This window comes from Phoca vitulina, unplaced genomic scaffold, assembly GCF_004348235.1.
Source record: "Phoca vitulina isolate PV1807 unplaced genomic scaffold, GSC_HSeal_1.0 scaffold88, whole genome shotgun sequence".
Taxonomy (NCBI): Eukaryota; Metazoa; Chordata; class Mammalia; order Carnivora; family Phocidae; genus Phoca; species Phoca vitulina.
In genome coordinates, this window is record NW_022589791.1 from 3177506 (window position 1) to 3196361 (window position 18856).

The 18856-nt window shown below is 34.5% G+C and overlaps 1 protein-coding gene across 1 annotated transcript in view; it reads left to right on the forward strand.

The window, feature by feature from the left end:
* Nucleotides 1-72: 72 nt before the first annotated feature.
* ZEB1 (zinc finger E-box binding homeobox 1) overlaps nt 73-18856 on the forward strand; it is a 185642-nt gene continuing 166858 nt past the window's right edge. The window contains exon 1 of the mRNA XM_032395859.1: nt 73-255. The gene's annotated coding sequence lies outside the window, so the exon portion shown is untranslated. The remainder of the gene's footprint in view (nt 256-18856) is intronic.

Genomic DNA, 18856 nt, shown 5'->3' on the forward strand with positions numbered 1-18856 from the left:
CGGCGGCGGGACGCGGCGGCCGCAGGCTGCGTGTCGTCCGTGCGCGCGTGTGCGCGGGCGCCGGCGGTGCGCGCCGCTGGCGGACCGGGCTCGGCCGGCGGCGGTAAAGTTGTGACCGGCCGGCGAGGCGCGCTCGCGGAATGGGGATTAGCGGAGCGGAGGCGCGGGTCCCTAAGCACCCCTCCTCCCCCGCGCCTCCGACCACCGCGCCCTGGACCCCCGGCTGGGGACGCCGAGGCGAGCCCCGCGAGTGAGGTCCACTTTCAGTGGGGAGCTGGCGGGGCGGCAGGGGAGACGGGGCAGGAGCGGGCACCTACTTGCTGCTGTGGGAGATCTGTGGATGGCGGCGAGCTGGGCAGCGGGTGTGTTTGTGGAGTTGTTACCTGGTCTTAGAGACAGGGAAGCACCACAGACAGATCCCCCCTCCCCGGGGGAAACTCCTTCTCCGCGCTGGGATGGGGTTCTGTGCGTATGCCTCTCATTTTTCTCTTTCGGTTTTTGGGGAAGTTGTTACCTGGGCCGGACGCACGGAGCGCTGAAGCCGGATAATGGAGCTTGGATGGCGCTCTCGGTCTCGGGTGGAAGGAGGGTGGGGGAGGGGGCAGACGGACCGACGGACGCACGGGTCTGCTGCTCTCGCTGCAGCTGCAGTGTTTATTGATTTGTGCTGGTGTGCCGGGGCAATACACACCCCTCTGCCTGGCGTTGAGAGTTTAAAAAAAAAAAAAAAAAATAGAGACAGCAAGAGAGAGCGAGACCCGAACATGTGGTTGTTGTTGCACAGTCGCCTTTTCCAGTTTGGAGAGACGTTGTAAGTTGATTGTATTTCTCTTATCTTGGGGGCGATTCTGTGCTTTCTCTCCCTCTTGTTCAGCAGCGAAATGTCTGCTGATTGTTATTGTCTGGACAGTTCCTGTGGCGAGAGGGGCGAGACTTCTCCGCCCGGGGGCGGCGGGAGCGCGGGGCGAGGTCCCCCGCCCGCGCCGGCCGGGTACCTGTTTGTATAATAATGGGCGGCAACGGCCCTGCCGCTGGCTGCAGCCGAGTCTATATAAGGAATTACATGTACATTTCGGTCCGAGGGGCTCGTTTTGGTTCCTACGTTATTTTTAAAACGACTTTTTAACTGTAGGGAAATAAATGCGCCTATAATGGGATTGCTGTTTCTTCCAGAAAATGAGGAAATACGTGTTTAAGTAAAAACTCTCTCGTGCTCCCCCGCCCCACCCCCGCTCCTGGGCTCCCTTTCTCCCTCCCCTCTGGGATGCGAAACGCGAGGTTTTGTAACCTTTCCTGGCAATTTTAGATTTTGTGTGGGATTTCCTGTCTAGAAGCAGATACGAAGATTTTAAGCTGTTTCAAGATGTTTCCTTCCAATCGTAAAAATATTTTTAATATATTTGAGCCGACATTAAAATCACTGCTTTCATGAATGATTTTAGTTATTCAAATAAACATTTGCGTTTTAAAGACGTCTGTTAGTTATGATTGATAACTAATATTTGGTATCGTCATTGTGGAGAGATGACTTGTTACAGCAAGGAGCGGAGCATAGGCTATTGCAATTTTAATTTCCTGTTTTAGCGTCCAATAGTGTGCTATATTGAGCTGTTGCCACTGTTGCTGATGTGGCTTTATGAAAGGTAAGTTGGTTCGGAAAGGGCTGCTCGCTTTTTACCTTATTTAAAATGTTCATCGCCAGAGAAAGGGGCTTTTCTTGTTGCTGACGACATGTGTGTGACATGTGAGTCTGAACCACCCAGCGTCTGTGCAGCTGCTGTAAACATGTTTACCTGAACAGGAAAGAATGGATTTTTCTCCTAAAGATCCTGTGATATGAATATTACACTCATAAGGCATATCAACAGATGACTTAAGGGGGAAAAAAAAGCTATCCTGAAAGGTACTTGAAATCAACAGGAAAAAGAGGTTCTCGATCGCTGCAGCAAATGGCAACTTGTGCAGGTAGAAAAAAGATGGTGTTTAGTTTTCTCCTGCATGTATGTCAGCCCCCTCCTGTCTGCTGCTTTCATTCTCAAGGGAGGGATTTATTTACCACGCTTGCTGTCAGTGTTTTTCCTTTGTGTTTAATATTAGAAAAACAGATTTGGGCTGTTTAGCACAAAATGTCTTGTCTGCAGTATGCATTACTCTCAGAAAACAAAAGGTGTTTAAGATAGCACCGTACCACTACAGGTATCTTCCATTTTCATCACTTTTGGCTCTGTCCTTGTATTTCTTTTTGTTCTCAAATGCATTTCATCCATTGCCGATGATTATAGCCATGCTATTTGATTAAGCCTTATAATTTGCAAATTAAAAATGAAGTTATATGCCATTGTGTTGTGAAACCTCAGAATAGGTGCTGGTTAATATTTCTTAGCAACGCAGTCATATTTAAGTTGCAATTGTTTATTGGAGAGAATTGCATGAAAAATGTTAACTCTTAAATCTTTTTAATGAGGGAATAAATGATATGTACAGTGGGTCATAGAGATATTTTATGTTGTTATTTATATGTAAGTAATTTTTTTGTTCATTTAAAAATAAGATACATAGATTTTATTGCTAGGCCTCCAGTAAAACATTTTAATTTCCTTTCTGGAATATATCTGCAGAGTAGGATATTAGTGGGAGAATCAAGTAATGTAACTTGACATGGGTAAACCAATTGAGCAAGGCTTGACCAAAGCAACAAACATTAGATAGTAACTTTATGGTGATGATGTTAGTCATCTATAAAGGAGTGGCATTAGAATTGCATAAAATCGATTTTTACCCTTTGTAATGTAATGCTTTGTTTGTTGTATTTTAAAAATATGTCTTCTAATTTTCCACTTCTACTCTGTGTGGTTTTCGGATGTACGTATGTATGCATTTTGGAGGTAGGGGGAGAGAAATGTGCTGTAGCTACTAATGACCACATGCTGATTAATTCACTTTGGATGGAATAGGAGGTACATATTTTTCTGTCATTTGCACCATTTCCACTTGCTGTCTTTGGAAACCGCCAGTAGAGGATGCTAACAAAAATGATTATTGGTGTAGTAGCACCATAAGTCTATCTCCTGTTGATTGGGACCTCTGCATTAATAGGGACCTTTGGTGTAATTCTGGATCTTAGTGTTACTTAAGACTAGCCCTGGGTAAATTAGGCATAAGCATTTTCTAGTCTGCTAGTCTGCTTAGATGGAAAGAAGTAGAAATGTTTTAACTTGAACAATTTTATAAATATGAGCTTTTTAAATACTGAGATTGATATTGCTATCGATTCAGTCTTGGTTTAGACCAGTTGTATTACTGCCTTTCTTTTTTTTTAAGTTTTTATGTTGTTAGGTTTGGAAAAGATATGTGATGATTGGCCTGTATTTATTTTGCATATTTTCTATACTTTTTAACCTTTTTTATTCATTGTAAGATTTCCTGAAAACATATATTTTATTTTATTTTTTTAAAACATATATTTTAGGTGTTAAAATTTGTAAACTGTTAAATATGGTTAAGAAAAATTGCAATTAATTGATTGTTAATACTGTCTAATTATGTTCCCATAACTTCTGTAAACTTAAACTATGGGTTGGGCAGACAACAACTAAAGAAAGTGTTAACCAGCAGTCACTCAGATGTTAGTGATTTTTAGATTTTGTCTTTTCCTTTTTCTTCTGATTCTAGTTAAGAATCAGAATAAGGTAGTGTGTAAACTTTACATTTATCAATTGTAAATTAAGAAATATAAGTTTGCTTTGATGTTTTAAATGTAGCAAAAAAGTGTCTTTAGTTTGATAATTATTGTATGTATTCATTAATTCTTTTCAAACTGTGTAAATTGGTAATGTAACTTTCACATATAAATAATTGCATGAGACTTGATGTATTCAGTAATATCTTTTTGGTGTGTGTCCATATAATTATATTAATATAACTGTAAACTTTTGGAAGGCTTTTGTTAGGTCAAATGTTAGAAATATTTATTTCCCTAATTATTTTTAATGGTGTTTCTGTAAATGCAACAACAGCAGTATCATAGTGCAATAGTAATACTGTTTATCTTGAATTAAGTAGGAATTACCTGAATTACCAGGTAAGCCTGTGTGAATTTCTCATTTTAGGGTGTCATGGTTTTTCAAGAGTATGTGTTATGTGTGTGTGTGTATGTGTGTGTGTGTGTGTAAATATAGTTTTACATTTCCTGACAGATGTTTCTTGAATTTGGTGTTCACCTAATTCTTAGAGCTCAGTAGTAAATAGGTGTGATTCACTTACTACTTTTATGAACTGGGGAAGTTTACCACAAAGCCATAACATATACAATTGTGGCATGGAGCAAAACTTAAATTATCTTATAAATTGAAAGCATCAATCATTTGTTAAGATGAGCCTTATGTAAAAGCATATGGAATATTTCGGGGTTTTTTTCTTTCTTTCGTTTATAGTATTTTTGAAAGTTTGTACCCTGTGTTTGCAATTTTAGTTGCTTTGAAGCATGTGGTGAGAACTGAGAAAGTTCTATCAAATTGGGAATGATACTTTAAAAATAACACAATTATGGGATATAATTGTGTTTTTATTGTTTTTTCCTCCTTTTTTGCTTTCCCCTGTATAAATTACTTTTAAGCATGTGATTAGAGCCATATGTAAACACAGATGCAACATCATGTGGAATTATATTAACTACTCTCAACTACCTGTATTGAATTGTAGTAGAGAAGAAGAAAAATCATGTAGATGTTGGAAGAAGATATGCATTAATATGTAAAAGTGCAATGAAAGGTTAGAGGACTTGATAAAATTGTAGAATAGTATTTGGGATTAGAAAAGGTTTCTTAGTGTTTGCAGCAGGATCACTAATTTATGGGGAAATGTCTGTTCCTCTCTAATAGAGATAGAAGCTAGAATAAAAGTTCATTGTTAAAAGGAAATCTTAAACTCTTAAACTAGAAAAGTAACCTGGTTAGGAAATAAAATATTTTTTAAAAACACTTTTTAGAAGGCTATATTTTGTACATATTACTAGTAAAATATCATTAAACTAGGTGTAAGTTGAAAGAAAATTAATGGATATACACCTAATAGAACAAGATTTTAGTAACCCCAGTTAAAATTTAATCTATTATACATGCATTGCTTTAGGAAATAATCTTTCCTTTGGATGGGATAGTGTTTTCAGAATCGTATTCCTAGAGGAAGCATTCTTAGGACATCAATTTTAAGTAATAAATATTTTCAGTGTGGTGTATATGAGCATGTCTAGATTTTTAACCTTGATGGAGGTGGGTTATACTGCTTGTTAACGTGGAACTGGGTTGCTTGAAAAGATGGCAGTATTCTATAACACTTAAATATAACGGTGTTCTCTAATAAGGAAAATCTCCCTTACAGTTGTTTTCAGAGAAAAAAATTTAATATTTAGAACTCATTAATTTTGTTAAAACATATTTTGAAGTATATCATTTAGGTGTAGATAAATTGAAAGGTTCCAAAAAGTAAAGCAAAAACAGCCAAATGTAAGTCTATACTTGTATTATAGCTATGAAATATTTTTTCATGCTCTTAAAAGTTATCTCATTTATTTTTTAAACATCTTCCTGTTATTTAATATATACCTACTATATTTATAGGGATTGCATATATCTGTCCATGTAGATAATTCTCCTCATAATCAACTTTATGTATTTATTGAGACTTGATACAGGGAGTTTGAGTATAAACTATGGCTGTTGGTTGGAGACCTTATAGTATGGCAACCTGGGAACAACTTCATCATCTCTTTTGCAGTAACAACTACATCTGTGCTGGAATTATTAGTAACAGATGTTTTGTGACCTCTTAATTCCCACTCCCCTCCCCACCTTCCCCATCCGTAGTTAAAATTAAATGTGAATGGGAGATAAATAAGGGAATGATGTCAATTTCTCATGTTTATTGTTGTATTCTAAGAATATTGGAAGTCTTCTATTTTCCCCCTTTAAGATATAATTTCAAATTTTTAGGTACTGTAACTATCTTAATTTTGGTTTTTAGATATTTTTAATATTCTGGTGTCAATTTTCTTTTTATAATATGTGATACCATTATTTCTTAGATATCTCAGTTGCTATTCATGGTCACCAACCTGTAATGTATTCTAATTTTCCTTATTCTTAAGGTCTTTATCCCCATTTAATCCTCACTTCTAATTGAATGGTTGGCTTTTTGTTAAATGCTCAGAGTATGACTAGTTTGTTAATTTAAAAATTCATTTTTCTCTTGGAATCTTACATGTTTTATATGGAAGGGATCTTTAGAGATATTTTTTCTATCTGAAAACTGATACAGATAAGCTGAAGTTTAGGGCCTTCAAGTAGAAATTCCACTAGTGACTTTAACTTACGTTTTAGGAGAGGTAATAGTGACATGTGGTAAATCCTTCACGGAGTAGATTGTCTGAACTTGGGCTGAAATACTCTGCCTTACATATGTGAAAAGGCTGTGAAAATCACTGTATCCCTTTAGTGTTTTCTCCTTTCTACCCTACGAAACTAAGTTGCTATTCATTCCTATTGCTACATCACTGTTCTAAAATCTCTTTTGATCTTGGTTTTTTGTTGTTGTTGTTGTTATTGTTGTTTTGGTGGTGGCCGGGGTAAACAGTTGGGGGAGAGAAAAAATAATTCTATATGAATAAATATTAGGAAAATAAATAATTTCAGAGCTAGAGAGATTTGGAGAATCATTCAAATTTGGTTTTGCAGATAAGCAAACTTTCAGGGAAGTAAAATGACTTTGCCAAGTTCCTTTTACTAGTTAGCTTGGACTAGGTTACAGCTTTTCAGGTTCATAGCTCAGTATTTCTTTTATTAGGCCATTTGAGCATGTTTATCTATGACGGCAACAAGGAAGAACTAAATGTCATGAATTTTCAAATTCATCATGGTTAAAACCAAGATGTAAGGAATGCTCAGTCATCACAGAAAAAGGGATTTCTTTAACCATTTGCATAAATTTATCAAATTTAAAAGTTGACATAACTATCACTTAAAACATTTCAGATAACAAAGTTGGTTTATATTGTTTAGAGGCATACCTCATTATTTTGATTATAATTTTTCCTCTTCATTCCCAATCTCAACACCTTCCTGACTCTCACTTGCACCCAATCTAGTATGTTTTATATATATTCTTGGTTATGTCTCTATCCTTGTAAAATAATGTTGTTATTTGTGTGTTTTACATCTATATAACTGCTATTTTGCTATATATTTCTTCACTAAGCATTTTTTGGTATCTGTTCATATTGCTCTATGTACATCTAGTTCATTGATTCTAACTGTCCAATATTTCATGGTTTGCATGTAGCACAAATTATCAGTTCCCCTAATGATGGATGCCCAGGTTGATTCCAACTCTTGAGTACAAATAATTTTGTAATAAACATCTTCATACATGTTGCTAATGGCTGTGGAAGAGTTTTTCTAGGTATACATATCCAGGTGTGGTATTGCTGTGTAATAGGTTAGTCACATATTTAATATCATTAAATTATGCCAGATTATTTCTGAAATGGCTACACCAATTTTTGCCCTCACCAACATCGTATACAAATTTTTACTTTTTCCCAGTTTTGCCAGCATTTCTTACTGTAGAACGTCCTACATTTTGCTAATTTAACTGTTGTTAAATGGAATCTTATGGTTTGGTTGCTGTGATAGGTTTCTCTGTTCACCAGGGAGGTTGATTATTTCTTCATATCCTTCCTAGCTGTTTGAGTTTCCCTTCTCATGTCTGGCCTATTCATACCCTTTGCCCTTCTTTTTGGTTGGGTTTCCATTTTTTGTTGGTTTCCCAGAATCCTCTATCTGAGATAGTAATCCCTTGGTAATTTTAGACATGGCAAATATTTTCCCAGTGTGTCAGCATGTGTTGACTTTGACAGTGATACACAAATCCTTAATTTTAATGTACTTGAAATTTTTTATTTTGCGGGCAGTAAAAAGTCCTTCATGATCCACAAATTGCAAAGATATTTTCCTGTGTTTTCTTCTAATAGTTCTGTAATTTTACCTTTCATATTTAAGTCTTTAATGTATCTGGAGTTCACCTTTTGAATATAGAATTTCTTTCTTCCTTCCTTTCTTCCTTTCAGAAACAGAGTGGTTAAGAGTGTGGGTTATCCTGTCATTTACTAGCTGAGTCACCTTGACCAAGTTACTTAGTCTCCCTATGCTTGAATTTCCCCATGTGTAAAATGGGTATGATAATCTCAGAGTTGGGAAAGTTAAATGAGGAGTGTAAAGCACTGTGCTTTATATGTGTTTGTTTAAATTTTTACTTACATTATTAGATTAAGTTATTTTAAATATATCTTCCATCAACTGACAATTTCTTATTCTCTTATCCAATATTAACTCTGATATAACTTGATTTAAAAGGATGTGGTTATGAAGTTTATTCATTATTTCTATAGCTTTGACTTTAAACATTGCTTAGTAGTTCTGGCCTTAAGGACAAGGCTGTTTGTTAAATCAGTAATAGAGTAGTATCTTAATGCTATTGTGTTACGTCTTTCAGCTTGAGGAAGGATGCCTTGGACTCTTTTATTATATTGAGGGGTATTATATTGAGGAAGACCTTACCGTATTACTTTTATATGTAATAAGGACATGAACTTTGAGGATAAGGTCCCCATGCTATTCTGTTGCATAACACAAAGAACCCAAGCCCAAGGAAGCTAAACTTTATATTCTATATTTGAATACCCTAAAGAGTGTGCAGTCCACAGATTCTCATACAGATTCATTCGTTTAGTTGGGAATATTTTTAAGAAGATGGTTGTATGTATTCTTAACACATAGTATGTTCTTGTGGCATAGATCAGGGCAATCCTAAGACAGAAGTTGAAATTGTACCATTTTGTGTATGTGTGAATAAACTTTATTGAGATATAATTTACATATGTCATTATGCTTATACATTTTGATGACTTTTCACATACTTACATGCATGTGTAACCACCACCACAGTTAAGCTATAGAGCATTTCCATCATCCCAGAAAGTTCTCTCGTACCTCATCTCAGTCAGTCCTCCCCTAGTCTAGCCCAAGCAACCAATGATCTGTTTTTGATGAGTAGAGATTAGATTTACTCTTTCTAAAAGAGTTTCCTATAAATGGAATCATACAGTATGTACTCTTTTGCCTGCCTTCTTTTACTCATGTGATGTTTTCAAGATTCATCCGTGTTATTGCATGTATCAGGAGTTCATTCCTTTTGTATTGCTAAGTAGTATTCCATTGCATGAATATATCACAATTTGTTTATCCATTCCCCTACAATGGGCAAAATATTTGGGTTGTTTCTGGGTTTTGGTACAGAATAAAGCTATTGTGAACATTTACATACAAATTTTCATGTGGATATATGCTTACATTTTTGGGGGGTAAATACCCAAGGTTTGAATTGCTGGGTCATATAGTAAGTACATGCTTGACTTTGTAAGAAACTGGGAACTGGTTTATAAAGTGCTTGTAACATTTTACGTTGTATGAAAGTTTTAGTTGTTCCAATCCTTATAAACGTTTGTCCATGTTTTTAATTTTAGCTATTCTAATAGTTATGTCATAGTATTCTTTTGGTTTTAGTTTGGACTTCACTATAATGATGTTTGGGTATCTTTTTGATGTACTTATTGGCCATTTGTGTATTTTCTCTTATGAAATGTCTATTCCAATCATTTGCCCATTTTTAATTGGGTTGCTTATCTTTTTATTATCAAGATGTAAGAGTTCTTTATATATTCTGGATCCAAATTCTTTTTGGATATAGGTATTTAAAGTATTTTTTTCCTTTCTGTGGCTTACCTTTTGATTTTCTTAATGGTATCTTTGAAGTGCAAAAGTTTTAAATTTTGATGAAGTCCAATTTATAACTTTATTCTCTTAGGCTTTGTGCTTTTTGTGTTTTAAGAAATCTTTGCCCATTCCAAGATTTTTTCCCTTGTGTTTTTAGAATTTTATAGCTTTAACATTTAGGTCTATGATCCATTTCAGGTTAATTTTTGTCTTTTACCCTGTTTTGATCTTCATCTACAAGCCTGCCTGAGGTAGCCCTGAGTAGTTTGCAGGAGGCTAAAACTTGGTCTTACTAATAAAAATTCTGTGTGAGAATTTCTGTTTGAGTATGTTAAAAATATTTTTCAAGACCCAACTAAGAACCAGAGCTCAAGATTGTAGAGAAACACAAATCCTACTTTCCTGGTTTTATACATTTTAAACTGAGAGCAGTGGCTTTGTGCTTAGTCAGTGTTTTCAGAATTTTTCATGTCCTTGACACATTTTTAATTCACAGAGAAATACTTGAGTGAAGCTAGAGTTTCAGAGAAAGGTGCCCAAAGAGAGTGTCCATGGTGAATGTTATCTTCATGGTCTCTTATTTCCTACACAGTTTTAATGAGTTTAGCATTATACCAATTCTTTTTTACATTCCATAGCTTTTATCTTTACATGGGAATTTGTTCAAACCTACCGTTTATCTTGAATTCATTAAGGGACATAATTTTATCCCTTTGAAATGAACATTTTTTAAACCATCTCTGAGTATAAGGATTCCACCTTACTGTTCTGCTGAAGCTGCAGTACCTACTAGAGGTCTCCAGTGACCTCCAAATCCTGCCAGCGTTTCTCAACCTTTATCTTACTTGACTTTCCTATATTTGTTATTGTTGAATCTCCTGGAAGGTTTTGCTTCCTTAGCTTCTGTATTTTTACTCTTTTCTTAAATTCTCATCTTTCTCCATTCTTGTTTCTTAGAGCCTCTTTTTGAAATTACCCAGGGCTGTCTCTTCTCACTCAATATGCCCTACCTAGAAGTCTGACCCAATTCTTTTAGTCTTAGCTTCCACATATATGCTGATGTTTTCAAAATCTTTGTCTCTTGCCCAGAACTAGATTGAGTTCCAAATATGTATGCAGTTGTCTGTGCAACTTTTCCATCTATATATACCACAGGACTGTCCAATTTTACAAGTCCAAAGTCGAACTAATTTATTTCCCACCAAGTCTTACTTTCCTTCTTATTCATGATCTTGTTAGTGCCACCGCCAATGTATTACACTCAAGTTAAAACCTAGGGTTAACCTTCCCTCTCATAACCTGATGATCACCAAATCTGCCAGTCCTATATTCTGAATGTCTTTCAAATCAGTCTTTTCCTCTCCATTTCTATCTCTGTGGCTTTAGGATCTTCATTTCTCATGGAAAACCTATTGTTTGTCCCTACTCTTCTTTGCCATGCAGGCTGCTGCCAAAATTATCTTTGTAAAAAACAGATGATTTAATAATTCTCCCAATCAGATGCCTTCTCTGGATCTTTATTAACTTACTGGATAAAACCAAGATTCTTTCCATGACATACAAGGCCCAGATTTATGATCCTGTCCCTGCTATTTCTTCTGTCTGCTGACCACTTCCCTCCTCCTCCTTTTAACTATAGATTCCTATATCCACAGGCTGTATTTCCCTCCATGCATTTGAATATATTTTGGTTCCTTCTACCTGAAATACATTTCCTTTTTCCCTACCTCATATTTTCTGCTATATTTTGAAAAGTGGACAGGAATGTATCTCAGATATTTCTTCTTCAGAAATGCTTTCTCTGATCCCTTTCAGTCTATTCTTCTTAAGTTGGTGATTTTTCATTTAAGTTAAAATATTACTCCCTTTACATTTTTTTGCCCAATAAAAGGTAACATACAACCAGATAAAGCTACCCTCCTTACCCCCCTTTTTACTTTGGCATAAATTATTATTATGCCAATTACCTTGGCATAAATGCTTGATCTTACTGATTTTTAGCTACATACTTTACCCCTCATTTTGTTATGGTTAAAGAAAAAAATGTTTAATTCCTTTGAACTTTGATGAGTTGATTGCAGATGCATTTATTTACTTACTCATATTTATGAGTAAAATGTATATGTCACTGAAATAACTCCCACAGAATTCTTATTAAGATAGTATTTTTTCTATCTGACTTTTCTATTTCTTTTTTTTATGTTATGTTAATCGCCATACATTACATCATTAGTTTTTGATGTAGTGTCCGTGATTCATTGTTTGCATATAACACCCAGTGCTCCATTGAGTACGTGCTCTCTTTAATACCCATCACCAGGCTAACCCATCCCCCCACTCCCCTCCCCTCTAGAACCCTCAGTTTGTTTCTCAGAGTCCATAGTCTTTCATGGTTTGTCTCCCCCCTCAGGATCTGCCCCCTTCATTCTTCCTTCCTGCTATCTTTTTTTTTTTTTTTTTAACATATAATGTATTATTTGTTTCAGAGGTACAGGTCTGCGATTCAACGGTCTTACACAATTCACAGCGCTCACCGTAGCACATACCCTCCCAAATGTCTATCACCCAGCCACCCCATCCCTCCCACCCCCCACCACTCCAGCAACTCTGTTTCCTGAGATTAAGAATTCCTCATATCAGTGAGGTCTATTTCTTTTTATCACCTGTTCCTATTCCTTGAAAATCCATCGTAACTAACTTGTGTTTTATTTTTATTTTTAAAGCACTTACTTTTTTATACTCCATTTAGTTCTGTATCTGCCTTGAACATTCTAGATATTAGTGACATAATTCCTTCTGATCTGATATCTGTAGGTGTGTTTATGGATAGAGCATTGAACTAGGAGATAGAAGTCTTAGATAGAAATCTTAGTCTAATGTTAAAGCTGCCATTAATTGGCCTATGAAATTGGGAAAATAATGTATTTGGCCTAAGTCTGTTCATCTGTAGAATGAGTATGATGGATTAATGTGTGCTAGGCAATGAAACGCCGAAGATGAAAAATGCAGTTTCTCGCTTTAAAGAGCTTACAGTATACTAGAGGGTAAAAAAAAAAAAAAAAAAAACCAGGAAAACAAACCTTTAGAATATAGTTTGGTAATTGATGTGATATTCTATCCCATATGCATAGAGGGGATGGCCAAATCTTAAAGAATGTGTGTGGGTTATCTTAGTAAAAATGTGGAATATATTATTCCAGGTAGGGGAATAGAATTACAGAAGTATATGAGACACACACACGCATGCATATATTGTGGGACCTGCAAGTCACAGGTTTGGTTGAACTCTGTAGGGTTAGTGGAGGAAAGGCTAAACATGAGGCTAGAGAATTAGATAGGAAGCAAATGAAAAAAAAAAGACAAAAAACAGCTATATATTGCCATGATGGGATTCTATCTTGAAAGTGTTGAAGAATTGCCAAAGATCTTAAAGCAGCAAGTGACTTGAATATAATTATATAGTTCATCATCTTATTTTCTTTATGTATTAAGTTTTAAATGATTAAAAATTCAAGAGTATACGTGCCTTACTAAAAGTGGGAAAAACTATTAAAGTAAAAGCTGATTTGTCCTGCTTTCCTGAGTTTTGGCTTATGTATACTATAATGCTAATAGATTCACATAGAAATTGCTCTAAAATGGTGCTGCCACCACACCACTTCTATTGTCATCATCAATATCAATAAAAAGCAGCCTTTACTAGAAACAAAAGTGGCCTTGGTTAGAGTTGGTTGCTAAAATCTATGACATTGGGGAGGGTATGTGTTGTAATGAGCACTGAGTATTATATAAGACTAATGAATCACTGATGTACTCCTGAAACAAATAATATATTATATGTTAATTAATTGAATTTAAATAGATTTTTAAAAAGTTAAAAAATAAAAAACAAATTTATGCATCAAGTTGGCCATGCATTTCTGAACTCTGCACTATTGTAAGGAATTATGTTTTCATTTTTTTCTTCTTTCTAAATCATTAAATCACAGCTTATATAGATGTGTTGTGTACTTACAGTCCCTATGGCATAAGATGGTTTTACTGCTATTAATGATGGCTCTCCAAACGTGTAAAATCCTTTGAGTTTATTATTTCTTCATAAATTTCTGGGTTGTTTCTGGCACTTATTAATGGTTCTGTGTAGAACTCCCATCTTGTGAACCTGTTATATATACTTTGATATCCGTTCTCTATTACAGATATTTAATAAAATACAGTTAGATAATCCTTGCCATTCTTTTGGCTGGCATGATCCCAGGACCTGATTGCCTATGGTAAATGAAACTAGTAAGTAAGCTGGCTATTTTATTGTTTGCATTGAAATAACTAGGCATCCACGAAACCAGATCAAATAAAATAAAACTTTTTCTCTGCTTATTCCAATATTTACTAAGAAAGATTATTTTAAATAATTCACAATGCTGATGAATTTGCCTATTCCTTCTGTGGTCCTGTTTTTTGCTTAATATGTTTTCAAAGTATGTTATCAGGTACATGCCAATTTAGAATTATCATTGCTTTTATCATTATTTAGTGACCCTCACTTTCTAGGATAGTTTTTCCATAAAGTCAACTTCAGATGATATTAATATAGCCACACAACCATGAGAGACTATGGACTCTGAGAAACAAACTGAAGGTTCTAGAGGGGAGGGGGGTCGGGAGATGGGTTAGCCGGGTGATGGGTATTAAAGAGGGCACGTATTGAATGGGGCACTGGGTGTTATACGCAATGAATCATGGAACATTACATCAAAAACTAATGATGTAATATATGGTGATTAACATAACATAATAGAAAAAAACATAGCCACACAACCTGAGTGTTTCTCATTGAAAATAGCTGTAGTCCTGATATATGTTTTTCTTATTGAACAACAAAAAAAAAAAATTCAAGCTTTTTTGGGAGTTACACTGTATGCTACAAGATTAAAGACAGTGCCTTTTTTTAGTCCAAGTGCAGAGGAAACACACTTTATCATGTCTCAACCTCTAAGTTAATAATTTTTAATGTAAAAAATAGTGCCTTATTTATACACCATTTTTCTCTATTTTACATTGACCTAATTTGTATGTAGAGGGACTTTTGTGCTCTGTATGTTATATACCAAATGTTTTTAATCTAAACTTTAAAACCTAACCCCATTTTACTAGTATTCATTTATATCTTATTTATATGCTTGACTTGTCTTATGTATTATGTGTTAAAATAGTTAAACGTAATGGTCATAAAATTCTATGTAATTTCAATTTCTGTCACATCAAGCTGATTATTTATTTATTTATTTATTTATTTATTGGTGGGAGGCATCCTCCTCCTTTTTTTTTTTTGTTTTTCATTAGAGATAGATTTGGAATTGTACTGTACCAACTGCAAAAATAGTTCAGGGCAGTAAGACAGACTTTGAGTGTCTATTATATTGAGAGTCTAATATATTAAGCATATGGGGAGGGAAGCAAGATGCTAGCTATTTTAAGGTCTCATGGCCACACTAACGTCCATCTTGTGCATGTTCACCTGGGTTGTATAGAGTTTGGGGATTTCCATCTGCCATTACTGTATTTGGTTGAGTCAGCAGTCAGGTAACAGTAGTGGTCATACTTCTGCCATTATGTTCTCTGAGTTGCTGATCACCATAGTCTCACAGATGAGGAAAGTGGTTACAGAGGGAAGGTCTGAGATGTAAAGATAAGGAACACAGGAAATGGTAAATATGGGTAGGTATAGATAAACACTGTATAAAACCTGGGAGCAGGGTAAAATTATTGATTAGCTGTAGACTTTGGTAAGTTATGTATTCATGTTAAAATCTCTGAGATAAGAAATAAAAATCTAGAAATAATATGGGTATCTTTCAAATTAGAGAAGAGGGAAATAGAATGAGAAAAAATAATCTAAGAAAAAAAGGAAGGAAGGAAAAGAAGAGAAACAGAAAAAAGACAAGTGGAAAACACAAAGTAAGATTAGTAATAGATGCAAATATATTAGTAATTACAGTGCATATAAACTGACAAAATGCTCCAGTTAACAGAAGCTGATTGTCAGATTAGATAAAATAACAAAATCTAGATATGTACTATTTATAAGAAACATACCTTTAAAAAGGATATAGAAAACTTGAAAATAGAAAGGATGTAAAAAGATACGCTTGACAGTACTTAGTAAAGAAAGGTTGTGTTGTGTGGCTATATTAATACCATCTGAAGTTGACTTTATGGAAAAACTATCCTAGAAAGTGAGGGTCGCTAAATAATGATAAAAGTAATGATAATTCTAAATTGGTATGTACCTGATAATATACTTTGAAAACATATTAAGCAAAAAATAGGACCACAGAAGGAATAGGCAAATTCATCAGCATTGTGAATTATTTAAAATAATCTTTCTTAGTAAATATTGGAATAAGCAGAGAAAAATGTAAAAAAAAATATAGAAGAGCTTAATAACAGTATTTATGGGCTTGCTGTAATGGACATTTAGGAAACACTGCATCTCAGAATACTTTTTAAAAAATTCTTTAAAAAATTCTTTAAAAGCACATAAGACCTATTTACAAAAAAAGTGATAACATTCTGGTCAAATACAGCCAGTTTTCACAATTTCAGGGGATTGGCATTATACTACATTCTCTGTTTACAATGACATTAGCTGTAATTTAGCACCATAATTTTCCTGTGTGTATGGGGAAGTTGAGATGTATTATTTACAAAAAACTCATAGGTAAAAGAAATACTTGTAAGGAATATTAGAAAATATAATTTAACAGTAATAAAATACCATATATCAGAACTTATGTGATAAACTGTGATAAACTGATACTTTATGGAAATTTATAGACTTTAATGCTTACATTAAAAGAATAAATGCTGAAAAACAATAACTGCATTCTTAAGAATTAGAAGTGACTAAAAGAATACTCCCCCCAATTGAAGTAAAAACTAAATATAAATTAATGAAATAGAAAATAAAAGTAAATCAGAGAGGAAACAGTACAGGTAAAAATAGATTATTTGAAAAGACTAACAAAATTGAGAACTGTCCGCAAGATTAATCAAGGAAAAAGAGAAGTCACAAAGCAGTAACTTGAATGAAAAAGGGTATGTTACTACAGATGTTTCAGGAATAATCTTTATGCTAGTATATTGAAAGCTTATATCAAATGGGCAAATTCCTAGAAAAAAGTAGCTCATATTAGCTCAAGAAGGAATAGAAAATTGAATAGTCTTAAAATATAAAGGAAAAATATTCTTGCAAAGAAAAATACCAAATCCACACAGGTTATAGCAAGTTCTTTAAAACATCCAAGGGATAATAGCAAGATACCCATTAAAAAAACTTGATCTTTAATGGCACTGGTATTGCCAGTCAGTGGAAAAAGGATGGCTCTTTCAATAACTGAGGTAGTTAGTTAATTAAATGGAAAAAATTGAGTTGAGCCATTATCTTATATTATTTAGAGAAATTAGTTAGACTAGATTATATATCTAAATCTATAAGGTAATCGTTTAGTTAAGGTAAAACTAACACTTTCTAGAGATAATAGAGTAGAATGTTTTCATGACATCGAATAAGATAAAAATGCATAAAACACAGAATGCAAAAGATTGGCAAATATGACTTCATGAAAATAATTTCATCAATAGCTACCATAAAGAGAGTGGGGATTAGTATTCAGCACAAATAAAGATCTGCCACACAGTGAAATAAAGATAACAACTTAATAGAAAACTGGGTAAAGGAGTTGAATGTACACTTCATAAAAGAATAAACTCATTTGACCAATAAGCACATTATGAGATATTCAACTTCATATGTAATCAGAGAAATGCAAATTTAAAAACACAGTGAAAAAGGTATTTCATGCCTTCTAGATTGTCAAAAATTCAAGGCCAAATGGTATTGCTGTTCATGTGAATATGGAACAACTGGAACACTTAGGCAGTGCAGATGGTAATGTTAATTGGTACGTCCACCAGAAAAAAAAAAAATGGCATTATTAAAGTTGAAGATGCACATACACTATGATCCAGTATCTCTATTCCTAAGTATATCTTAAATCTTTATACAGATGATCAGGTGATGTATATAGTTGTTAATATAGCCTTATTCATAATAACAAAACAACAAAAAACAACTCAAATATCTATCAGTAGTAGGATGAATAGTGGTATATTCACTCAATAGGATGTTACGCAATTCTGAAAATGAATGAATTATAGCTATGCCCAGCAGCTTGGGCCATCTTAGGAATATAATGTTGGGAAAAAACAAATCATAGAAGAATATACAACAACATGTTTCCATTTATATAAAATTCAAGAACATGCAAAACGAAGTAATATATTAAGAATACAAATATAGTACAGCTGTAAAGGAAATGATAAATAATAAAATTTAGGGGGGCGCCTGGGTGGCTCAGTCGTTAAGCGTTTGCCTTCGGCTCAGGTCATGATCCCAGAGTCCTGGGATCGAGCTCCGCATCGGGCTCCCTGCTCAGCGGGAAGCCTGCTTCTCCCTCTCCCACTTCCCCTGCTTGTGTTCCCTCTCTCGCTGTCTCTCTCTCTGTCAAATAAATAAATAAAATCTTTAAAATATATATATATATATAAAATTTAGGGATGAGTAAATAACACAAGTTTGGAAAAATACTCTGTTTCTACACAGAGTACATACAATGGGTAAGAGTAACAATTTTTTTTACTGGATGTTATATTCAACTAATGAATCGTTGAACACTACATCAAAAACTAATGATGTACTACTATATGCTGGCTAACTGAATATAATGAAAAAAACTGGATGGTGAGTACTCAAATAATTATTGTATTTTTTTTACCTTAAACTTATTTTATAGAATTATTTATTTTATACTTAGTATTGGTAATTACTGACAAGAATGGTATTTACTGGTAATTAATTGAAAATAGTAACTAGAAAAAGAAAAGCGAATCATTTTGGGGAGAAGGCTGTGTATTTCCTATATATCTACATTTAGTCTGTGAATTCTCAATGTAATCAATTTTGGGGG